Source organism: Oxyura jamaicensis, chromosome 7 (assembly GCF_011077185.1).
Source record: "Oxyura jamaicensis isolate SHBP4307 breed ruddy duck chromosome 7, BPBGC_Ojam_1.0, whole genome shotgun sequence".
Lineage (NCBI taxonomy): Eukaryota > Metazoa > Chordata > Aves > Anseriformes > Anatidae > Oxyura > Oxyura jamaicensis.
This window is the reverse complement of record NC_048899.1, coordinates 1,012,938-1,039,141: the sequence shown is the minus strand read 5'-3', so window position 1 is coordinate 1,039,141 and position 26,204 is coordinate 1,012,938. Positions and strand designations below refer to the sequence as shown.

The window sequence follows — 26,204 nt, the reverse complement described above, 5'->3', positions numbered from 1 at the left end:
CTTTCCAGTTTTAAAATTGTACAGCTGGGCTTGGTCTTTTGTTCCAACCACTTCAGAAGTTGCTAAAAACCTGCCAGTTATAGGAAGCCTCTTTCCCTCCTCTTTTGTCAAGAATGACTCTTGTAAGTAACGGTGAGCCTGTGCATACTGCTCTGCTCTATCAGGAATTAAACTGCAGCTTATCATGAAATGGAGAAACACGATGTACGCCTTCATGAGGAAAACAGTTGAGGAGATAGGATATCAACTGTTATTTTCTACTAGAGGTTTTTTTTTTTTTTTTTTTTTTTTTTTTCTAGAACAGTCTGTGTTCCTGGTTTGAAGCTGTGCCAGGGGAGATTCAGGCTGGATGTCAGGAAAATGTTCTTCACCAAGAGGGCAGTCAGGCACTGGAGCAGGCTCTCCAGGGAAGTGTTCATGGCACCAGGCCTGGTGGAGTTCAAGAAGTGTTTGGATAACGATCTCAGACACATGGTCTGATTTATTTGGTGGTCCTTTGGAGACCCAGGAGTTGGACTAGATGATCCTTGTGGGTCTCTTCCAACTTGGGATATTCTATGATTTTATGTTTCCCTAGTTTTCCCTTTTATATATTGCTTCCTTCCATATGTAGACTACGAGTAAATGTGAGCAGAGAACCACAAACTCCATGAGCCCAGTGTTTTGGAGCACGCATGAAAGTTGGGTTGGTAAGGTCCTGTCTAATGCCCAGTACAAAGTCATGCTTCGTGACCTGCAGTTTCAGGAACGACAGCTCTGTTTTAATTCCTTCAGTACATGTTTATGACTCACTGGGTCATCTGTGTTTTGAATGTAGCAGATTCTGTTGTGTGGGTACATATGTAAGTGGTGTATATGTAAGTGCGAAAAAGCTAGGGTTGAATATCTGACTACTAGTACTTCTCATTTCCATAAATTAGAGGTGACAATGGTAGCCTAACCTGAAGCTAAAAATGCAGTAAATACGGGATGGTGGGATTAGGAGCTTTCTACACAACTCATTGTAGAAATAGTGAAGAGTTTTTGCACAACCAAATGCTTGTTGCTAGTATGAAGCAGAGTGCTATCTTCTAGCTGAATTGCAAATTCAAAACTGGCTATGAATGACCAAGGGAATGATAAAACTTTCTTTAACCAGACAGGTCAAAACATGCAAATCCTTTATCTTTGTCTCCGGTAAAAATGCTCCTCTGGTTCAATTGTCACTTAAATGAGTATAAATCAGGAATAGCTCATGTAAATCCTACATCTGTGCTGCACCTTCTGGTAAGTCTCATGGGCTTGACAGTGATGTGATCTAATTTAAAGTGTCATTGAGGATTTATTCAAAATGAGTTTTACAAGAGTACTCTGCAACATTTCTCTATTTGAAAGGAGAAAGTAGGTTAAAGGAAAGATAATTTACAAGGAAAAGTCAAGGCAAGAATAATCAGCATGAGGGCCTGGTTAGACACATGGCAATGTTTAATCCTTACTCTTACTAATCCTTCAGGCCAGGATTGCAAAAATGAGAGTTTTTATTTTCTTTCTCATGTATTACCAACTGCTTAGAGGACAGAGCAGCCCCAGTCTCCTTATTTTGCGTCAGGTTAATAGGAACAGTGTAAAGGACAAGATGCAGCACATGTTAAAGTATATGCCTATGGGCTACATACCTCATTCAACTGGAAAACTACTGCCTTATAAATCTAAGTAACCAAGAAGAATGAAACCAGAGCCTGATGGTGCCCAGTAACATGGCCAAGAGTCAGTCATAACGACCAGGCATATGGGCAGCCAAGTGAATAATGCTGCCAGAAGGGATGTCTGCAGTGCAGCAGTTGGGAAATGCTTATTAAAGGTCCTAACATGGCTGCATGCCCCTGAGAAGTCATTTCTGTTCAAAGAGGCATCTTTCCAGACTGCTGGTGAGTTTCTATATGTATTTTCATACTTGTGCATTTTGGAAGTGTTTAGCTGAAACTGACTTGTTCTTCCTATCAATATCTGATGCCTCCTATCAAACCCATCATTTCAATTTATTATCACCCTACTGGGAAGCTTCAACAAAAATGTCTGGAAACCTCCCCTCCTGCATCATTTCCTGAGCAATTCGATCAGCTTAGGAGGAAAGGCTTAAAGCCAAAAGCTAGAAGTAAGATTAGCTTTATTTTGGTAAAGGAAACACTAAATCTATCTGCTGTTTTTCTCGTTTTCCTTCTTTTCCGATTGCTGCACTTCATTCTCATTGTATGTGCAAGGTGAGAATGAAGTCTGCCTCTGTCAGAATGTGAATGCTGTCAAAAATAGACATCTCTAGTAAGGTATTTTGGTGTAAGTGTGGTATGTTTTTTATGTTATAGTTAAGGATATATTCATGACAATTTTCTGGCAAGCTGATCAAAGGTACTGCTTTGCAATCTTTCTTATCTTTCCTTTTTTTTTCCCTCCATGACCTGAATACATTTTTGCTCAGAAGTTTTATTCCTTATTTTAAATAAAGTCTTGCCACAATACTATCAGCAAACTAAACATAAAAGAAGTTGCTATGCAAGGCTAAACAATGAATATATGATATTTTTATCCTATTTGGTCATTCTTAGAGTTTTACCACAGTAATATTTGATTATTGTAGGCAAAGTCATATCAATAATATTTAAGATAAAATAGAAAGCAGAACTTCTTAGCATTGCTGCTTCTAGAAAACCATGTCTGCTTCAAAACAGCCCTAGGAACTTGACTGCATCTCAGCAGCCACGAGATTGAGCACTGTGATCAGCACTGTCCCGTTTTGATGCAAAATATTGCTGTGGGCTCTTGAGTGTTATTCTCTTGCACTCAGAATATTGGTGCTCATTCTGCTGGCAGTCTGTTCAGCCTATCACTACGAGAAGTGCCCGTGAGACTCATTTTGTCATGTATATGGCCTAGTCTCCAGGTAAGAGAAGTGTTAAGTCTACATGATGTACATAGTTGTTGACAGTTACAAAACTTTTTCTGTAATCACAAGTGGCAAGTTCAGAATACAGTTATTGCTGCCGTTGTCTTTTTCAAACTTCCTTATGGTATTTGTGTCAATGTCACTATCTGTAGAAGGTGAAGGAGCTGATGAAGTTAAATTCTGAGATTATTTTACCATCACAAAATGCTAAAGTGTGACTGCAGATGTTCGTCATAAAAAATGAATAGAAGACCTGTGTTTCTTCTCCCTGATTCTATTGGAGTGGAGGAAATCCTGAGTCATGGTGGCCGGCAAGACAGAAGGGCCAGATCCCTAGGCTTTTGATCCCAATTAGTCAGGGAAAATGCATAACAACATTTAAAAATTAAAAATTTGAATGTTGGCTCCTCCTTGTAAAGAAACATAAGGCTGGAGGTTGTGTACTTGTCAGATAGTGGTTAAAGCCACTCATTCCCCAAGCAGCAGCAGTGTATTTCTGTGTCTTGACTGACATTTACCTGTTAGGGTTTGTTAAGTGCTTCTTCTGGGCTCTGAAGGACACTACAGCAGCCTACTACTAATTATCTTCTAATCTGCACAAAAAGTTTTTTCCTCTTCCACTCTTAAGGTTTCAGAACAGAGCTCTTCTAAGAGCACAGAATTTTAAACAAATGTATGCAGCTTAGTGCTGCATACACAGAGATATATAGTCTGATCTTCTATTAATGACTGTGAATGGTGATGGATATAGGAAGATACAATATGGCCTTAAAAAATAACGTGTTAGTATGTGGTGCAGTACAGCCAACTTGTTTGTCATTTGCAAATCAATAAAATTACTTTTCCAGACGTGAATGAGAATTAATGAGGTTTGATGTTATTTTTTGATTTTTGTTTATTTAAAAATCTCTGACTAATATCTTCACTAGTTAGTAGCAAACATTATTAGCTTGTGTAAAACAGCACTGAAATCACTGTAATGTGCTCACTGATGCTAACTACTGTAGACCTCCCGCACATTTTCAGTATGTATCCACTGCTTTGGAGCAGTGGTACCTGCAGTTTTATTGGCACATTTGTAAGAAATGAGATGTGCTTTTTAAACATGATTGTCTCAGTTTCATTTGGGGTGGTTTAACAGCGTTGATCTCAGATCTCAGCAGCATACACTAAAATGCAGTTTTGGACAGAAATGAGTCCGGGGTCCAGCCACCAGAGACTCTGAAAGCTTCTCTGCTGAATCTTGGTACCACTGTGGGAGTACAGAAAAGAAGAAATGTTTGCATTAGGAATTATACTGTCTTTAGTTGGCATCTCTGTCACTGCACCATGAACTAGAACTTGCTCAGTTGCTGTATAAGCTCATGACTAGATTGGCATTGCATTTGTGAGTCTTCTATGAGGGAAAAACATTACAATATACTTAGAATTGCCCTTGGCTAAAGTCATTTTAAGTGAGAAAGAGAGTATGAGTGAGATTTACAGCAAAGGTCCTTTCTTCTTTCTAGATTGCTGAAGGACAAAGATCCTCACTCTCCCTGCCTGTTTGAACTTGAGTACTGATCTGTGTGGCAGCAGGACTTGGGGTTCCTTGCAAGGTAAGGTCTTTGAAGCTCTTTAAGTTGCTGAATGCATGTGCTTGTCCATAGACAAGAGGGTAATTATATATCTGGAAAATAATTTTCACATGTCAAGATTATTATACATGGCAGATGAAAGATGGGAGAGAGACAAGCACATGAAGGAGAGGCAGCAAAGGCTCACTGGAGTAAAGATCTTGGGATGATATGAAGCTCACAATGGGAATGGTGTGTCACTTCAGCTGCTAACTCTTCAGGAACAGATTTCTATTCATATCTTGGCATTGGCTCTGCTAGTGGGATCACTTTGGAATAACTCCTATTATCCTATTATCTGGAGCTCCTAAGAAGTGTCAGTCTACAGTGTAATTGGGCATTGTATCCAGGCAGATTGTAACACACCAGAAAGGTCAAGCAGTATATCGCGGATTCCACAATTATCAGTCCGTTCCTTATCACATTAGTCATCTTTGTTTTTATTATCTTCAGTACTACAGGGTTAGTCAGGTCAATAGTGCTGAAGTGACATACCACCTCCTTTAATTTGTGCTTTTAGATGCTATATCCCTAGTTTTCAGATACAGAATGGGAGGAAGGAGATAGGGTGGCCTAATTTGGGTAGCTAGTGTTGTCCTAAAACACCACCTAGTCTAGAAATAGCAGCTTTTCTTAGGTACACCGAATAGAGGCATGACTGGTTTAGTCCTCTGAGGCACTTGTTGTCTTTTGAGAACAGTGACTAAATAAAGAGTTAACCAGCCTGAACAGCAAATTTAGGTATCAGACCTCTGGCTTTCTTTTGGAGCTCAGGTTCTACTTATTCTTGTATAATTTGTGTTCCCCTACACTCATTCAGAACTGTAAGAAGTAAGTGGTCATCAGGACAAAAATACTATTGGCAGCTCTGTGGCCATTGGAGAACATATTTGTATTGGGCACCTACGTTCCTCAAATATTGCAGCTGGTAAAGAGTTGAACTCCCTTTTGTCAGCCTCATAAAGATGAGGACTGCTGAGTTTAATCTCTCTTTCTTTTTATTTTTTTTAGATAGGTTTGTCCTTCTAAAGAGCCACAAGACATTATTAAAATTATTATTGGAAATTCAGTAGTTTGCACAAGAGAAGTCACAGGATTTAAGTGTATACTAAAATAAATTGAATATTCTGCATCTTCTTCTGAAGGATAGCACTCTTAACTGTCTAATAATTAAAGCCTCATATGTTGGTGGAAGCAGGAAGGATAACTTATAACAGAAATCATAGAAAAATAGCTTGTCTTACTTCTAAACCATTAAGCATAAGCATTAAGATGTTACTATCATCTTTGAAGTCTCAGGCATATGCCTTTGTAGTTTATGCATTGCTTGCACTTATGCTACAACTAATGTGCCTTAGTCAGATATTTAACATTACATGACCCTTTATTTTTGCATTCCAATGTCACCAGTGTTAGACTTTTAAAGATTAACCTGGCAAGTATTTTGAAAAATACAACCTGACTTCATTAACCTCGTGAAATAACTTAATGTTAAAATATGCCATTACATATTTCCAAGCCTAGCATGGTGATGCACTGCATGTTTTATTGCTCTTAATGTTCTATTACCAGAGACAGTTCACCCTTTCTTATAGTAAATGACATCGTTATACATTTATTTGACTCTTGGTTCTAAGGTCCAGGTACTCTTATGTTTATTAAAGAAGCTAACAAAATGCTTAGGTGGGCCCTCAAAACCTTAACTGCTTTCTGTTTAGAGATATCCATTAACCATTACTGCTGAAAATGTTAAAACACCAACAGTAATTCCATATCCTCAGCAGGACCAAAGCTGGGCAGATCTCCATGTTTCTTGCTAATATTCAGGACGGGTTTTCTCTCCCATAGTATGTTGTCCTGAATAACTGCTTTCAGCCACCCAGTTTGGCCTCCTGTTTACTTCAAACATTTTATGATCTAATAACAGAAATTAATAAAATAAGCTTGATACCAATTTCCGCCTAGGGCTTTCTTTCCCTCCCTAGTGAAGCACTTTGCACCAGTGGTGAAGATGATTGCTTTTCTAGCAGCAATATTCTTCCTAGGCATCTTTTCTAGGGAGTGCTGTAGAGTTCATTGCTGTGCTCTGAATTCATCTTATTTGTCTAGGGACTTTGGTTTTTTGTTTGTTTGCTTGTTTTTTCTTTAGTTTCATGCAAGACCTCTAGGCTAAAGCCATATTAAAAAATAAAAAATAATAAAAAAGGGAAATTACAGGGGTTTTATCTCTCAAAGGTAATTTTACTTTATTAATTTTTGGTGCTGGTAGAATCCCAGGCAAACTCATTATTTGGTGGATTGAGGGTAAGAAGGAACAGGCAAAGAGGCACCAGATGTAGGATGGAAAGCTTCCCCAGAAAGCTTTAGACTGAGCTTAGAGAAGCAACCGATGTAGACAAGAACAGTCTTTTGGTAGGCACAATTCTTAGAAATTTTCTGAGATGTCCCCTATGACAGGAGCTGGTGAGAAACTAGTCTGCCACCAGATGGCATTGCGTGGGGTCAAAGCTGCATCTGAAGCATGGGATGGAGAGGGAAAAGCTCTCATAACCTTGCTGCTCATCTATATCTCTCCCTTTTTCCTGTAACTCCCACTGCCTGGATTAATGGCAAAAATTGAGAAGAGGCCAGTATATGAACTTAAGATGCATGAATATGGCCTGTAGTACCAGTGGCACTGATTGTGCTGATGGCTTGGGCTATGTTTAAACTGTTTTCAAGCTTTCCAGTCCAAGGTTATGCTCGACTCTGTCTTGCTCTGTTATGGGATGAGTGCCAACCCATCCCAACTTTGCACTTCTCCTTCTGGAGAAGGGAGCTGTGTTGTGCTCTAACCTGCGACTGAGGGAGACTAACCCTCTAACCCCTTGAGAATGAGCCAATAGTCATTTGGTTGTCTGAGGGATACTATGCTTATTTTACTGGACTGTGAAACAAAATAGTTTTAATCTACTAGGAGTAGATTACAGATCTTGAAAAATATGAAAACTCTTGTGTCTCCTATGCTGGAATATGTTTGTCCAGCTGACAAACATGAGTTCTGAGTTCTTTCTGTGCAGAATTCCCTCACTTTCTATCTCCTTCAAAGTATCCAGTTGAAGCATGACAGAGACTGTGTAAAGGACAGTCTTGCTCTGAAATCATTAGGTAAGTCAGATTCAAATCATGCTGACAGCTGTGTAACATGCCTGGGTCTTCCTTCTCCTTTGTGCTCTTCCTCAAAAATAAATGCCCTGAATTAGAATAGTTTTTTTTTTTTTTTTTAATTATTATTTTCCTTAATCTGGAAAAATAATATGAATATGCAGACCTATTGCTTTTCAGTGTTGTTGTGAGCCTTACCTCAGGACTGGAACCCCAGTTTTGTTCCCTGTATATAGAAGGAAGTAACGGGCTGTCTGCAGCACACAAGCATTAGAGTTTTTATATACCCAATTCTGTGACTGTTCCTTTTATTTCATAGTATGTGATGACAGGAGGGCTTTTTTTCATCAGTGCATAGACTATAATGTTTGCAGGTGTCCTTGCAAAATAGAATGAAACACCCTATGGAGCAGTACATTTGTGCATGTGTGGATTCTGCTGGGAATATGTGTGTTTCTGGAAGTCATTCTCCAGGTAAGAAATCAGGGTGTTACACCCTCCCTCTTTGTTCCCCTCTTTCCTAAAGTATTCGTATAATGGCACCACAACGCAGGGTGATCAGGAGCCAGCCACCCAGATACAAACCCCACTAGAAAACACTTCTCAGCATACTGATTTCGTAAGAGGCCCATGACTGAGACACTAGAAATGAGACACTAGAGCAGATATGTCTACACCTTCCACTCCCTTTCTGAAGGACTCACACGTTCTGGGGATCTCTCCAAAGTGATGCAGATAGTCTGTACAGAGCTGGGAAGGCAGAGGAGGTGAGTGGTATTGGCAGCCGGGCAAAGAACTAGCTAGCTGTTCTCTTCCAGACTTTCACGGCTGCACAGAGCATTGTGTCTCCCTCTACCATGTGACTTTATGATATCACCACCTGTTACCATGGAAATCCAGAAACTACAAATTTTGATCTTGGCAGCAAGGTATAAGGAGGAAATATCTTCCTCTTTAGGGGGTCAAAAAGGAAAGCTGAAACAAATTTTCAGAATGTCTTTAAATTGGAATAAGGTTGGGAGAGGTTAATAATTCCAAACCAAACAATTGTAGCTGTTAAAGTGCCAGTGTGGTCCCTACTATGTGCTTCATAAAAAGCAAACGTGGGAGATCAAGTACAGAACCCCTAACTTCATGCATCTTAAACATATCCCTCAGATATAAGACCATTGCTATTGACTTATAACTTTAGCTCTGACCAGCAGATATAAAGAGCTGCTTTTAGAGATGAGATATCCACTGACCAAGGATTTTCAGGAAGTGCTAATAATTGCTGCTTCTTGAGAAAGAATTTGCTTGTGTTTCACAGCAAAGAAAGTATGTAGTGTTGAGTTCTGATAAAATTGTGTGCAAATACCATTACTGTTGTGATGACGTGCTTTTTATACCTTTTAATTATTATTATTATTATTTTTTTGTGAGAACTGGTGTCTTTAGACATGAATTTTATGGCTTTTAAGTGCTTGAGATTTTTGAAGTTATGGAATTGAGATTTTTGAAGAATGGAATAACATTTTTGTCTTTTAGTAACATTAGCTGACATTTTACTTACGTTGCACAGAGCTAAATGAAAACACTGCTTTTTAAATGGATGGTTATTAAATTAAATTATTGAGTAGTTGAGGGCCAGCTAATATTAGCTCTTACACAGGCTTGTTTGATTTCACTGACATTGCACAAGATGTACAAGTACGGTATGTACTTGAGTTGCCTACAGATGCATGCACCCTTGCTGCAAAGGCAGGTGGAGCAGGAGCTGACCTTGGCTCTGGAATCTTAACAGCTGCTTTGTCTCCATATGCACCTGCAAGGCTGTGGGCTGTGTGTGGCTGTACTTCCTTCCACCTGAGGTCCCATGTCAGAAAGGTAGAGGTTGTTAATGCTCACTAGGTGTGAGGGAGATCTGACTCAACCTGTACAGAGTATGAAAGACCTGTGGACTCATTTTATTTGGCTGTCTTCACTAAGGATCAAAATCATCTGGAAACAAACAAACAAACAAACAAACAAAACAAACAAACAAGCAAACAAAAAAACTTGTTGATAATCTGGTGTCAAGTATATCCATGATGGCAGTTCTGTGGACATAGAGCAGCATTTCTAGCACTGTTCCATAACTGTCTCAGACAAGCACAGGAACATGATTAATCTAATTCATGTCCTCCATATAAAAAAGCAAACAAGACCTGCTCACCAAACAACCAGTCTGTTGTTCCCCTATTTAGTTGGCGGCTTGGTTCCTGGGATTTCTATTCTACAAGAGCAGTTTGAATATGGTCAAGCTCTTGTTATCTGGAATATGTCTCAGTGTTCCCTGTTATGCCTTGTTTCAGTGGGATAATGACCAAGGAAGCTGCTGAGCCATGGAAGGATTGTAGGAATGTCATGAGAAAGATGCCTGGAGTCATTTGTCTACACGCTGTGATGCTGGCTCACATTTCCAAAACAGAGTTACAGATCATGACTGCTCTGAAGAACTTTGCTATCTATGCACGTTCCTTTTTTATGCTTTATAGTGAGTCACTTTGAAAGGCTCCCTTTTTGGTCCTCTTTAGTTAGACTGCTGGTTACTTTTTCCAGCTTGCCGGAACTGTTGTCATGTTTTTTCTCTCTGGAATAGTTAAAGTGTCATCCTTTTCCATTTTTTTCTCCTTTATTTATTTATTTATTTATTTGGGAGGTATGAAAAATACTTCTGAAGAGGAAGGATTTTACTTCTTGGAAAAATTCACATACTACCAGGATGGGCGCCCCACACAGGCTTTCAGGCAGGAGATATGCTCTGGAATTCCCGTGGAGGAGAGAACATTTTGTTTTGGGTAGTAAATTGCTGGTTCTGGTGGTCTCTGCCATGGTTTCAGAGTGAGGTGGACTCCTGTGGCCTTTGTGTCCATCCCAAATATGCTCTCCAAATTCTGGCTGATCTGGAGCTACTCTTAGGTGTACCCACAAGGGATTAGGGGAAAGTCCTGTGACACTGCCTGATTCCCATACAAATCTTTAGGTAAATAAATCACAGAATCACAGAATAGTCTAGGTTGGAAGAGACCTCCAAGATCACCGAGTCCAACCTCTGACCTAACGCTAACAAATCTTCCACTAAACCATATCCCTAAGCTCTACATCTAAACGTCTTTTAAAGACCTACAGGGATGGTGACTCAACCACTTCCCTGGGCAGCTCATCCCAATGCCTCACAACCCTTTCAGTAAAGAAGTTCTTCCTAATATCCAACCTAAACCTCCCCTGGCACAACTTTAGCCCATTCCCCCTCGTCCTGTCACCAGGCACGTGGGAGAATAGACCAACCCCCACCTCGCTACAGCCTCCTTTCAGGTACCTGTAGAGTGTGATAAGGTCGCCCCTGAGCCTCCTCTTCTCCAGGCTAAACAGTCCCAGCTCCCTCAGCTGCTCCTCGTGAGACCTGGTCTCCAGACCCTTCACCAGCTTCGTAGCCCTTCTCTGGACTCGCTCAAGCACCTCCATGTCCTTCTTGTAGCGAGGGGCCCAAAACTGAACACAGTACTCGAGGTGCGGCCTCACCAGAGCCGAGTACAGGGGGACAATCACTTCCCTGGACCTGCTGGCCACGCTGTTTGAATATGACAAGTATCATATTAAGCCATTAAGCTGACAAATAAATGTTTTTCTTATTTCTTATATAATATACACTTGCACTTATAAATCTAAATTATTACTGGGCACTTTCATGTCTGTGCTGATGCTCTTCCTTGTATTTGATAAAGTGGAACTGAAAGGGCAGCTTAATGAGACATACAGGGACAGAGACTGCTGTATCTTGCCATCTTCAGCATAACCATATTGACTCCTCAGCTCAGAGAAAGGGGTTGAAAGGAATGCAGTGTAGAGTATCCTTAGAGAATAAACTAATTGTCTTTCTCATGTTTTCATCCTCCTTTTCCTCCGGAGGCAAACACACACCTGAACCTGAGAGTCATTCAAACTACACATGTATTTATTGAATTCAACTGCATGGAACCCCATCCCTTGAAGAAAACACTTGTGAAGAGCCAGAAAATAGATCATTACATCTGGTAACAGCATTGATACAGGCTGGTAACATCAATGCAGTGTGATTCTCTCCCTTCCTTCTGGATTGCACTGCGATGGGATAGATGATTAAAAGTGCCTATCTGATAGGCAAATTGTGATTGTAATAGATGAAAGCCCCTTTAAAGACAGCCCTTTCTTGTTCCCTTTCCTGGCCTTCTGGTTTTGTGTCAAGTCTTGGTTGCTGACTGAAGTGGCAACACAGATAATCAAGTTTTTAAAGGCTCCACTTCATAAAACTAGTAACAACACTAAGAGAAGCTGATGTATATTCTCCTCTGACTAGTGTGTCATTAATGAAACTGGTATCACATTTTCCTTGCAAAATAGCTAATCCTGCAGGGACCAAGAAAAGGATCTGGGCTGACTTCAGGCTCCAGTGGGCTGACCATTAGGAATAAAGCCTTCCTGCTGCCTTCCTTAGGAAGGGGACACTGTGCGAGAGTTTTTTTTTCAAAGCAGAGCCTCATCTTCAGCCCTGTGTTGTGGAGTTGATGGCCTGCAGCTGGGGATCATTAAACCATGGTGTCATTCAGAAAGGGGATGCACTGGCTGCTAGCTGACACAGGCCAGTTTTGAGTTGCTATGCTCCTCGAAAAGGACTTTGCTAAGAAAAGAGAAGAACTTCACAGAATCACAGTATCATCTAGATTGGAAGAGACCTCCAAGATCACCAAGTCCAACCTCTGACCTAACACTAACAAGTCCTCCACTAAACCATATAACTAAGCTCTACATCTAAACATCTTTTAAAGACCTCCAGGGATGGTGACTTGACCACTTCCCTGGGCAGCTCATCCCAATGCCTCACAATCCTTTCAGTAAAGGAGTTCTTCCTAATATTCAACCTAAACCTCCCCTGGCACAACTTTAGCCCATTCCCCCTCGTCCTGTCACCAGGCACGTGGGAGAATAGACCAACCCCCACCTTGCTACAGCCTCCTTTCAGGTACCTGTAGAGTGTGATAAGGTCGCCCCTGAGCCTCCTCTTCTCCAGGCTAAACAGTCCCAGCTCCCTCAGCCGCTCCTCGTGAGACCTGGTCTCCAGACCCCTCACCAGCTTTGTTGCCCTTCTCTGGACTCGCTCAAGCACCTCCATGTCCTTCTTGTAGAGAGGGGCCCAAAACTGAACGCAGTACTCAAGGTACGGCCTCACCAGAGCCGAGTACAGGGGGACAATCACTTCCCTGGACCTGCTGGCCACGCTGTTTCTTATGCAAGCCAGGATGCTGCTGGCCTTCTTGGCCGCCTGAGTACACTGCTGGCTCATATTCAGCTGACTGTCAACCAATACTCCCAGGAACTTATCACCTATTAGAACATACTATGGCTATACTTCACTAGATCCATATCGTGAAGGCCTGAATTGCCAATAAAGGGCTACTGCAAATTCATAAATCATAGCCACAGCTCCATTTTTCTATGACAATCAGCACCACACCTGCTTAGGATCTAGCCTTGCACACCTGTAACTCTGTCTATATCTCACTCATTAGTCATTCATGAGATTAATTTATTCCTACTTGTTTTTGCTAGAACTTTTTTTTTTTTTTTTTTTTTTTTTTTTTTAGCAATTAAGAGCATCTTTTTAAAAAAGTGTTTGAAGGCAAGTTATACTGCTGGGTGCTTAGTGCTTCAGTGTTTGGGCTTCAAACACATTGAGATATGCTGATTTGTTTAAGAGCTACAGTCTCTCCTGGAATGTTTTTAAATCATGTAAACATTCCTACTAGTTTTATGGATTTCTGAACTGTTTTTGTAAATGTGGGTACAAATTTAAGTTGACAGTGTACTTTCTAAACTTCCACTAAATAGGGCCAACTTGCTATTGATAGAGAATATCTCTCAAATTGCCTTATGATGTCTTGCAATGGAAGACTTTTCATTAGAAAAACAACCTACCATGTATGTGTAAGTCTTTTGTGAGTTCTTACAATGTCCTAATATCTGTGGGACTCCTGGTGGTGGAAAGGGGAAGAGAAGAGAGAGAAAAAGTATAAGGATTATTTAATAGAGAAAGAAACATATTTTCACTGAGCAATGTTTGCCAGTTACTATTATCATGCAGCCAACAAAAGTCTTAATGCTTAGAATCTTCCCACTTACAGGCAGTGTATTGGTGCTTTCCTTGCACAAGTACTTTTTAACCTCTCACCAAGTGTGTTAATGATGCTTTAAAAAGTTACAATGGAAAACTTTTGCAACTATACCATCTGGCTTTAATTTTCTTTAATCTGGTGTCAGACAAGATCCTACAGTCCAGTGAAAATGGACAGAGCTAAACCTGCTGCATTTTAAGGATTTAAGCCTGCCTTTTCCCCCTGTAAATTCTGACCTTTTTGAAATGAGCACTTTTTTTTTTTTTTTTTTTTTTTTAATTTTCAGAAAGGGGAACATAAAGCAAATGTTTGCTGCTTTTATTAGTGGAGCCAAATTCCATGCATTCTGTCTGCTTTTCACTGACAGAAAATTTATTCCAAAATAATTAGAGCTTTTAAATGGCACTGTATGTCACTGACTTGGCTGACTTAGACTTTTGTAAAGCATGTATTTTCTCAAGAAACTTAAGTTTAATAGGTAAAACACTGATTATGATGACCTTGGGAAAATACATACTAAAGAAAGTTGTGGATGTTTGTGAGTATTTTGAAATCTCCTGAGTTGAGCAGTTTGCTGTTGAGGAACAGTGTTGTTGTGTTACATCCTATGGCAGGGTTCTCTTGCCTGCCCTTTTTTTCTGCCTGGGTCCTGAAGGCTCTAAAGGGAGCAGGGGCAACCTCAGTCCCCTCTTCTGGGGAGCTCCCTGGGGAAGGAAAATATGTTATGCATGCAAAATATATATATATATATATATATATAAATAATGCTGAAACCACAGTTTAATTGTCTGTCTTATTACATGGCTAAACAGACCTGGGGTGTGTACTGATATGCCATATACACTGCTTTCTTGTGTTCCCAGGGGCATGGCTGGGCCTTGGGAACAGTTGCTCAATGGCGTCATTGGGTCTTGATGAGCTGCCAAATTCTTCCTTGTTTAGTTTACTTTTTTGAGTTTACTTCCAATTATCAAAAAAATTCATTATTTTACACACACACACACCATTTAAATCCATATAGGTGATACTCTTCATGCTGAAAATGGGTTACATAATTCTTAGGTTTTGCAGCTGCCTGAGCAGTGATGGTGGATATTTGTTTGGTAACTGAGCTGGGAAGGAAAAGAGCTTGGAAATTCATTTTTAATGCTTTCTTTTAGATAGTCCTGTTGGACCATGCACATAACTCTTCCCGTATATATTATGAAAGAAACCAGGAGAGTCTAAAATTAAAAAAAAAAAAAAAAAAAGTATTTTAAAATTAAAACCTTTGAGAGCTTAATTAAATGTACTGTGAGAAAAAATGTGCAGTTCACTTACAGCTATTGACTTGAGGTTTATACATTATTGCCAAGTCCTGGAATGAATAAAGTTTTAATGTTGAATCAGGAGCAATTTTTGTGTACATTTTTTATGTTGAAACAATGAGAAAATATATACTTAGATTTCATTTAAATACCAAAAAAAGAGGGTCTTTGGGTTGCAAGTAATGAAGCTGAGTTGTTTAAAACTTGCAGTCCTCTTAAGAGAAAATTTTCTGTCGGTCCCTGGAAAACTCAGGAAGTTTCAAGGTTTGCATGGGATGAACATGAAGAATGGCATCTTGTTAAATCTACATTTGCTTTAAATCCTGAGACACATACATGAGCTTTGCTCATTTCGGCCTCACTCATGCTGGATGCTGCCTTTCTGGTCTGCAGAAATGTCAGCGAATCCCAGGTACAGCTCTCTGTAGCAGTGCCCCTGGGGCTAGCAGGTGGCAGTTAATCAGGGTGGTTTGCCTGGCTACAGCTGGGCATGACCTACTGTCCCGTCTTTGAAGGGGGCGAAGAGGGAGTGCAGCAGAGCTCTGAGTAAGTTACTGAATGAAGATCAGAGCCTGTGCTCTGTATTGGGCCACGCTTGAATCTTTCAAAAGATCTCGGAATCTTTTAACCTTTCCTTCCTTTCCTTTTCTATTTATTTCTTTATTTAAAATTTAGAAAGCTGTTTCTTATAGAATGCAGGGAAAAGCATCTGGAGACTGTAAAAAACTTGTGACGGGGTATGTAGGGGATGAACAACTGGCAGGGAAATGGACAGCTCAGGGTTGTTCAGGGAGGAACAAACATAGGAAAACAGAGTGATAAGGGAATAAAAGTTACTGGTTGCTTGTGAACCAGTTGCTGGTCAGCACACTTGTCTGGCTATATGCTATGCATTATCTGTCCTGTCTAAATAAACTCCACTTGCAATTATTTTTCTGGTGAGGGACTCATTTTTTTGCAAGTGTATGGATGGAGATCTATGTGCCACAAACTGGAGTCAGGTGTCCATGCATGTGTGGTGTTTCATCTGAAGTGCATCTTTCCTCATACTTACAGCTGTACCCACCTGACTGGTGAATCATTTTGATATGTTCATTCTTTTCCTGCATGTCCCTTATTCTGGGGAGGGAGCCTCCCCCTGTAGTCCCCTGCTCGCCTGGCTATTCCCAACAGGCTATTCTCCCTTTGCCAGCTCACCTGCAAACCTCGCGCTGCAGCGGGGACGCGGGGCCGGGCGGCGGGGCCCTGCCCTCTGGCGGCGGCGGCGCGCAGCTATGGGCCGCCTGCCGTGCCCCGGGCTTAGTTTAACATTAAAAAATACTGTGACTGTTTTCCAAGTAATTATTTCAGAACATACAGTTTTCAGTGACTGTATTCCATGCAGACTGTAGGTAGATATGCACTTTCAATGCATGAATATTGCAGGTCCTTAACCCTGTCCTATGTTAAGGTCATCCTGAAGACCACACATAGAGATACTGCATTCAGGCTTAATCTTTAGGAACATGCCTATTAGTTTGTCACTAATAAAACACATCTTTATGTACTGAGCTCTATGCATACACTTCACCAGTACTGGTGATGAAGATTTTCAACACATTTTTTCTTATTTTAGAGCTATACCACCAGCAGGAGAAAATAAACTTCAGTGCTCAGCATCTCTAGTGCTAGCTGTATGTCATTGTTTGAGAGTAAAGAATGTGTAGGTATGTATTTCTAGCAGCCCTTTTTGTGAATAACCAACCAGATACTTATCTTGGATTTAACCTATGCTAACCAGTTTTCTTGCATTTTCTGTTTGTTTTTAACCATTCCAATTCTTTGAATTCATGGTTTCCCTAAGAGGACAGATTATCAGACAGAAAATCTAAACTGCCTGGGTTCCTCTCAGATATCATGGCAAAAGAGACATAGAGCAGAAGTAGGACTGTGCTTGAGCAAGTGCATCTTGGGATCATTTGTGCTGTGTTGTACCACTTGTAGCTTCCAGAGAAGAACTGATGATGCAGATAGGTGTGAGCAGCCTCCTGGGGTGTGTAAGGCTCCAGAGAGCAGCTTCACCCCACAGGGCACCCTGACATGGGAAGGTAGTGCAAGAGTCCAAGGTCCTGAAACAATTCACCAAGACTTCTCCACTCCTAACCCTGCAGAGCACTGACACTCCGCTCCAGGCCTTTCTTTTTAGGCAAAAAGGCCTTTGTGATTCCTTTATTTTGCTTGCTCTCTGCTCAGTGCAAGAAACTCTGATGTCAAGCAACATACAGTCGTTTTCTGAAATGGCGCTGTAGGGTTCTGTGCACCTCTGATAGATGCTGAGCACCTTCAGTTTTGGTGTTTCTGAGAGTTGCAGGCTATCAGATACAAATCCTCATTTGAAGAGAGCATATGATTCCCCAGTTTCTCTCGCAGCAAAGCAGCATGTGTTTTTCAAGGGTTTGTGCCAATAAGGCCTACTGCATTTTTTCTATGGGCATGACCAGGAAGATAATCTTCCTTCATCATTTACTTACAATTTAATTCAAATGTCCATGACAATGGGAGATAGTCCCTGCCTGGGAAAGGTTCTCAGTGAGCCTGCATGGTAGGCCATGGTGGTTTTTGCGGCTTCTTGCCATGTCATGACTTTCTAAAACCAGTTTTGTCCGGTGTTGGTTAGAATTATGTTAGGTGAGGTAAAGGGAAGCTGTGCAATTCCCTGCCTTCAGCTCACACCTTTTTGACATCTGTTTTCCCTGGTGTTTATGGTATGGCTTTGCTGTGCTACCTGCTGCACAGTGTTATGACTCCTAGCAATGAGCAACACTTGTGTTTTCCAGCTCATTGAGCTCTTTTCCTGGACTGAATTGTAAGTGTGTGTGTGTATGTATGTGTGTGTGTTTTAAATTAGCCTCTCTAGCTTCAAAGCTAGTGAGCTAGCTATACTTTTCCACAGATAAAGTGGTTTTGGTTGCCATGAACAGGAGAAAACAGTAAGAATCAGGTAACTGAGCTGGCCACAAAATTGGAGTGATGAGAGAAGGTAACTATAGAGACAGGATTTCCCCTGGTACAGAGGAAATAAATTAGCATCGTGACTCAATAAACCTGGGCAAAGGTTCCTGTCTGAGATCAATTTCTGAGGTCCCTGTCTATATGACTTTCAATTGATGGCCTAACATAATGGTGCTGGTGGTTTTCAGCTTGAGTTCACCTAGAAACACAAAAGAAACAGCAGCCACTGGAGTGGCATAAAATACAGATTGATTCATTCAGCTGGGGCAAGGAGGTGCTACTTGGAGGTGAGCCCTAGGGAAAGACCCAACAGGGTTATGAAGGTAAGCTCCCCAAAAGCGGTCAGAATCTGAGTTCCCTACCAACTGTAGTGTGAGAATTTGTGTGGTTACACATCAGTGCAGTCATTGTAAAGTTGGAGCTCATCATCTCTTCATGCCAAAACAGCAGGGACAGAGTGTTTACAGGTGAAGGCCAGGCATACTTGTGGAGATGTCACATTCTCTCTTAGAACACTGGGAAAGAGATGAGATCTGCTGAATCTGTTTTGCTCTGATGGATCCACTGGACAACATTTCTGGTGACCCTCAGCCAGGAAATCTGGATGTGTAATGGCACAGGTTATACCCAGTGCTAGCACCCTTCTGTTGGCAGACTGGAGCCAAGATGTCTGGCAAGGCTGGTCTAGAGCGAGTGAATGAAAGAGAACTTACCTCCAAACTGCCATCAGTGGTGAGGCTAGAACAGCTCAGTTCCCTCCAGTGGTGGTAAGTTGTGCAGAGGAGACACTGATCGTACCTCAGATGTGATGGGGATTTTTTTGCTGGTACACTGGTAGGTGTTGAAAGTAACCATATCATGATGCAGAAATAAGCATAATGCCCCAAACTCTATTCTGACCAAATGAGTGAAATGCTTGTAGGACAAGAAACTGTAATGAAAAAGCACCAATTCTTACTGTGGAACATTTCTTGCAGTAGACTTGGTCTGGAGGCACATCTCTTGAACTGTGCAGAATTGGATGGGATTTAGATGTTAAGAAATAAGCTGTCCTTTTTTAGTCCTTAGAGCAACAAAATCATAGAGCTGTGCTTTGTTACTGGGAGGTGAATGTTCACAGGATAAGAGCAGGCATTGGATTGGTCAGGATCAGTAACAAATTATCAGATTTTAACATAAAAAAAGGCGGTGAGGGGGCTAGAAAGTCTGAATGATTACAAGGCCAGGCTACAGCTGAAGACAGTCATAACAGTTAATAACCACAGACATATTTGACGCCATTTTGACCTTTTCACTTCTGCTGTCTGTGCAAAGTGGTTCACCCCCATTGTGTACCCACATGGGAAACCTGCAGTAGAGTTGCAGTGCTCTTTGATTCACTTCTGGTGCGTTTATGTGAGAGAGGGACAGGCCCTGTGCAGTCACGGATGTTATAGATTCAGGTACTGATGTTTTAGAGAAAGGATTTCCAGGCTTTTTTTTTTTTTTTTTTTTTTCTTTTTTTTTTTTTTCCTGCCAATTGTATACAATTGATTTGTATCACTGATGCTGAATTTTCAACCATACTGCACGGTTACTAGGTAATGTCTTTTACTACTTCAAGGAACAATGATGAACTTGCCAGTAGCTGCTGCAGTGCCAATGGTGCAACGTTGTCCTGTAAAAAAAGATTTCCAATGTGCGCGCTCCAACAGATTACAGAGTCACGGAAACCTTGCAAGTGTGACTTTCTGTCCTGATTTTTCTCGTCCAAGTCTGAGGTAAATCTGCTGAGATGGAAGGATCAACTCATACCTGAAGGCCGCTCTGCTGCCTTCTTCTGTGGTGTGCGCGCATCGGGGGCCCAGCGGGCGGCGGCAGCGCTCGGGCAGCTCACGTTAACCCTGACAGGCTGCGTGCCGCCTGAGGAGCGGTAACGGCCGCCCGAGGAGCGAGTAACGGCCGCTGCGCGAGGCGGTAACGGCCGCGGCGCGAGCGGGTAACGGCCGCCTGTCATGGCGCAGTGCGCGCGCCCGTCCGCTAGGGGGCAGCAAACCCCTTCGGGAGCGCGGCGCTGCGGGTGGGGTGCGAGCCCCGCTGCCCGCCGAACCCCGGAGCGTAGCGGGGCAGGTTCGGGGGCCGCCGGCCGCCTTCGTGCCCCGCGGCCTGTGCCCTTGAGTTGCATGCGGCTTTCCCGTCCCACGAGGGGGGCGGGCCTCAGCGCTTGCCTTCTGTCCGGCCGGGGGGTGGAAGAGGGGGGGCAGCGGTTCGTTAGCCGTCCGCGGCCGGGACACGGGGCCCTCGCTCGGCCCCCCCCTCCCCGCCCCGGTCCCCGGCGCCGTCCCGGAGGTCGGCGGCGCTTCCCGCGAAGGGCCGGCAGGTGGCAGTGGTGCCCGGCGGGACGGGGCCGCGGCGGGCCTGTGTGTGTCTGTGTCCGTGTGTCTGTGTGTCCGTGTGTCCGTGTGTCCGTGTGTCTGTGTGTCCGTGTGTCTGTCTGTCTGTGTGTCCGTGTGTCTGTGTGTCCGTGTGTCTGTCTGTGTGTCCGTGGGTGCCAGGAGCGGAGCGCGCCGGCCGCCCCGTGCTGCCGGGTCTCGGACGGGCTCCTCTGCTCCCCGCTAGCTGCCCGCGTCTCCTCCGCAGGTTTTGGTTGTGACGGGGGAGCTGAGTGCTCTTCGTCCCCCCTAAACCAAGCGCTGTGCGTAGCGCTCAGATATACTGCGAATAAGCTAAAGTTGTGAGCGTGTTAAAATGAAATCATTTGTCCTCGGGGCAGGGGGCAGCCCTGGACTTGGGCTCCTGACTGTCTCTTATTTGGCAGCACAACTTTTTATCTCGGACACACACTTTCGGTGGCGCAAATTAATCTACAAGGAGGGACACCGCGTTGCCGCTGGCAAAGAAACCTTCCTTTTGTAGTAGTAGTGACTAATTTACACGCCTGCCTCCGCTCTCTTTCTAGCCTTCTATTCATAAGCAACGTATCAAGGGTGGACGAATGCCAGCAGAACAGCCTGTCTTCGGGAAAGATACTAGCTTTTTTTTTTCACCATTGCTTGACTCTACTTGTGCTGGCACAGAAAGCCTGTCAGTACAACCTCCATCGTTACCTTATTTTTCCTCGTTGACTTTCCTCCCTCTCCAGGTCCCTTCAACCCTTCAGTTTGTTCCTGATAAATATCTTGACACCGAGAAAGGTGCTAACAGGTTTGTGTGTGTTTTTATTTAGAAGTCATTCTTTCTGAGCTCGATTTGGAAGAAGCGAAAGTCTCTGTAACTGCCACCTGAATATTTCAGGTCTGATTCTGCTGCCTTGTCTTTCTTGCTCAGGGTAATTATAAGCTGCCCCGTAGCCACGAAAGAACTTGAGCTTCTTGCTGAAATCGCACCCAGCCATTTCTTTCCACAAGGCGAGGGAGAAAGGAGGTCTGCAAGAGTTCACATTAATAATGACTTAAATGCCCATTTCCCACACATCTTTGCTAGCACAAACAACTAAAATAGTCCACTTGCAAAGAACCTGATTCAGCTTTCTTGCATTCCACAATAACAGATGGATTGCTAGACTGTTTACTGTTGCTTCCCACAAACTTCCTGTTAGTAAACTCCTGTATTATTTATGAAACAGAAAAATTACAAAGAAGTACCCTAGCTGATTACTGCCTGCTGGTGAACCACTGCCAGAGAAACTTTTTATACAAATATATGTATGAGAGCAAAGATTGCTCCGGCTGCTGCTTTTTTTTGTTGTTGTTGTTTTATTCCTACAATTGTTCATTTCACAGTATTCTGCAACCCTGACTGGACTTGTGGCCCTATTGTGTTGCATTCCCAAGCAGGTATTTCCTGCATCCAGACATTTACAGTCAAATTGAGGCATTCATGGATGTGTGAAGGAGCAAGGGGGAATAAAATAAAATAATAAAAAAAAGGATGCATGCATTGTTACAGCAATCAGCTACGAATAAGAAATGTTTGAAGCCTTTTTGTTTTACAATGACAATGATGAACGAGATGTTACTAATGTGATATTAATCTCTGCTGCCTTAGTGTATGAAGCCTGTTATCTTGGAGCTGTTGGTAGAAAAGAGAGAGAATATCAATCACCTTCATGCTACTTCTGACATAAGTAGGTAGCAAATGCAAAGAAACTATTTTCCTCTCAGTTTGGCTGTTAAACTCTGTGAGACATATGAGCTGAGAAAAGCACTTTGTTTTCACTGCATCCTGTGGGTTAGATTGATTTCTGACTTTCGGCAGCATGAGAAGGCAGGCCAACCTGTAGTCCATTTGCACCATGTATCAACAAAGCTAGCTAATTTAAAAATTAGTCTGTAATAAAAAGGAATAAAATGTAACGCAGAAATATGAATCTTGTATGTTCCCCAAATACTTGTAGTGATTCTAGAAATAACACTTGACCTAACACTAACACAGTCGTTCTGTTTTTTGAATAGCTGCTATTATATTTCCCTGCATTTCTGTTCTATGTATGTGTTCTATATGAACGAATTGGCTGCTCCACCTGATATTTATGACTGTAGACGTGCATTATACATACATACAGAAACAGAATGAAAATTTTCCTGATCTGAGATACAGATAAGTCTTCCTTGAGATTTTTATTTGATTCCCTAAACTGAAATCAAAACTCAAACCAGCACTGCAGGCTGAGTGCTTTCTAATGTTATAGACCTGCTATCATGGATCTTTAATTGTATAAAGTTTAACACAAAAAACCTGCTGTACATTGTAGGCATCTGCAGGATGCCGATTAAATCATCATATACCTTTATAAGGACTGTATCTGCAAAGAGCCGATACCGAATGGAATGGGGCATCTGCTGATCCTGGGGCAGAGCTCATTTGTGTGCATTTATCTGTGAGACAATGTCACATAACTTATCACTCGTTTCAAATAATAATATTTTCTCTGATCAAATTCTCTCTCTTCTCTGCATTTTCAAACGCTCTCACTCGAAGCTCCTATTGACAGGAAAAGTATTCGATATTATTAAGGGCAGATGATCAACTGCAGTATCTGTCTCCTGATGCTTCACTCCACCAACAAGAAACTTGTGACAGATGTTTCTATGCTTTATGCAAATAGGATCTTCATGGATCAGTTTTCCTTTCCTCCGTGGAATATATGCAGCTGGAAAATAGAAATCCAGCTCCACGGCATGAAGGAAAAAAAAAAAAAAAAAAAGAAAGAAAGGAAGAAAGAAAGAAAGAAAAGCCACTGACCAAACAGGCAGCCGAGAGAAAGCAAGCGGTACATGTGAAATCAAAATAATTGGACTGCTGGTTCCTAGGATCACTTCTGGGTGTCTTAAGTTAAGCAGTGTACGCGATGATAGAGTTTTTGTGGGCTTTCTCTGTGACTACACAATCACACACAAGTCGTTGTTGAAAGACGAAAAAATCTTTCCTGGGTTGTGTGTGTATGATTGCTTCTTCACAAATAATTTTTTACCGTTTCTGATGTGCCGTTTTCATTCTTGCAGTAGTTATGGAGAACTATCTGTATTAGATTTAATATGTAAGTATATTAAAAATAGTGAAGCTGAGCTTGCATATGAAGAAATGATTACAGTTTATATGTTATAAATAGTGTAGAGACATTTATATAAACAGTATGGATTTAGTTATGTTCTTTATAATAGCACAGAAAACTGGCTACGTAAAAGTGATTGATGAAAAGAAGATGGAAAATTTCCTTCCTGTTTATTAAAAGAAACAAAACCCCCCAAACTTAGCAATTTAGTGGAGGTTTAAGGGAAATATAGTTTTACAGATTATGATACAGTACAGAAAATTTCTATTTAGTGATTTCTAAAATAGCTTACAGTAAGGACAGATTGTTGAATCTTACCTACTATTACCCTAGAAAAACATGAGAGGTGATCATCCTAAATGCTAATGATAAAAAAAAAACTATATTTTTAAATGATTATTAAATAAAATTAATATTGTTCTTTTAAACTGACCTGGTCTTCTTACATCATTTCTAATTTTATATAGTTCTTTTAATATTTCTGTGCAATTAATTTTTATCATCAGACGTTAGAACATGTCTAATGGATTCTTAGTCAGTTTGTCTGTACCTTATTTTCTCAGTGAAGTTTTTCTTAATCTTGTATATTTTCAGTGCTTTAAAATCTATTGTGGGTCACAGAAATGTTTTTTTGGAGATTCTCATTTAGAATTTAATTTTAAATCTATATCTCACATACTGTAAACACTCAGTTGGGAACTCTGATAATTTTTGTTTCCCCGAAGCCTGGTTTTGTATCATAGTACTGTATAGAATCTTGTCTCGATCTCACAACTAGTCAAAAGCTGGGAGGAGATATTTATCCACTTCAGATATGCCACAAAGTTTTCTTGAAAAGTCCCTTTCTGTACCTTTTTCTATTTAAATTTATAATGTGCATTAGTGATTTTATGTAGATTTATTTTAATTGAGTTCCTTAAAAAAACATAGCCAAAGATAAAGTGCCAGTATCGGGAAAAGAAGAAACAAACAGGCTACATGTGTAAATGACTATCCTGCTTAACTGAATCTAATTTAATTGGACAGCAAATAATTAGCAATATGTTTGTACATATTATATCATGTCTGCTTTTGCAAGTAGCTGTGCAGCTAGTAATGTTCTGCAGGTAAGGTGCTGTTTCAGCTAAGACCTGTATCTGAAGAGTCAAATGCCATCCTAGAATCAAGTATTAATAGAATAAACTTAATTTTAGTTTTTCATAAGTGCAGCTGCATTTTCTATTTAATTATAGGTTCCCACAGCAGTAATTTTTCCATGACCTGCTCAATCTCAAAAGTCAGAAAATTGCTTCTTTTTTAAAGCTGACAATAGCACGGTATGTTTCCAAAGGAAAAAGACAAATTACAGAAAATCATTACTTTAAGCATATTTAAATAGCCAGGAAGAAATCCTAATTGAAAAGTTTGCTAAAATGAGAAAAACTTAGCAGTGCTTTTTTTTTTTTTTTTTCTTTTTTCTTTTTTCTTTTTTTTTTTTTGAAAAAAAAATGTTGTTGGTAGCTTTAGAAGCTGCATATGATATCAAGCCTTTAATTTCACTGCTCACCTACCATGCCCCTTCTTTTCTCTCTGATAAGGTTACACAAAATACAAAATACTTTTAGGATGCAAACATTTTAACTGAAGAGTAATTAATTTGTAGATGTGTTTAATAATCTAAATAGATTGTTCTTTGAGAAGCTGATGCAAAGGTAATGGGAATCTTCATATTTCTTTGCATGGGCTTTCCAAGCAGTCTGTGAGCCTGTATTTTCCAGTAGTAGATAGTTTCCGTAGTTTCCGAAGGGGAAATTGCTATTTTAAAAGGATTTTGTAACCATATAATTATTGTAATATATGTACAGGTGATATTTATGTTAAAGTTTAACATGATTCAAGTCAATAATTGACTTAGAAATGAGCAACGTTAGAGTAATCCTTAAATGAGTATGTACTTTAACAAAGACAGCTTGGCTAGTGGGGTGGGAGTGTGACAAAGGCAGTGCCCAGGCCGTGGGGCAGCCGTGATCAAGCTCACAGGGTAGATCTTTTCCTGAGTCCTGAAGCTCTCTGTTTGGGGGAATGTGGGGCGGTGGATTTACAAGTGCTGTGTGCAAAGGCATTATGCAGTATTGTAAGGAAATGGCACTGCTGCTGGCAAGTAGCCCCAGGATGGGGCTGCAGTATGTCTGCAGCTGCTGGGAGCCAGTCCCCCTTTTGTCCCTCTGCTGCCATCCAGCAGGGTTTTATTTGGGCAAGGCACCACATGGCATCACCAGGAGCATCACCATGCCCTCACCTCCTGCATTCCCCCAGCAGAGACCTCCCGCACCAGGGGAACGCCAGGAAAAAACCTGCAGAGCAGCAGCACTGCCCTTCTGTTTTCCATGCCCCTTGTTCTGCCACCTGTGTAGGTGCAAGCTACCAGTCATTAACTCCATTACTGCCAGCTAAGGCATTTCTGCCCATAGTTTTTCAAAAAGAAGAAGAAGAAAAAAAAAGAAAATAGGTTTGAAATTCATAACTTGCAACCCTCTCTCTCCA

The 26,204-nt window shown here is 41.3% G+C and overlaps 1 long non-coding RNA gene across 2 annotated transcripts; it reads left to right on the top strand.

Annotated features, from left to right (window-relative positions):
- Positions 1–478: 478 nt before the first annotated feature.
- Positions 479–23,329, top strand: LOC118170257. 2 transcript variants are annotated; one of them, XR_004752603.1, is made up of 3 exons: positions 479–2,134; positions 4,429–4,518; positions 21,270–23,329. It is a non-coding gene; the product is annotated as an uncharacterized LOC118170257 (long non-coding RNA). The 2 variants fall into 2 exon arrangements; XR_004752604.1 differs by lacking the exons at positions 479–2,134; positions 4,429–4,518 and adding an exon at positions 20,408–20,507.
- Positions 23,330–26,204: the final 2,875 nt, after the last annotated feature.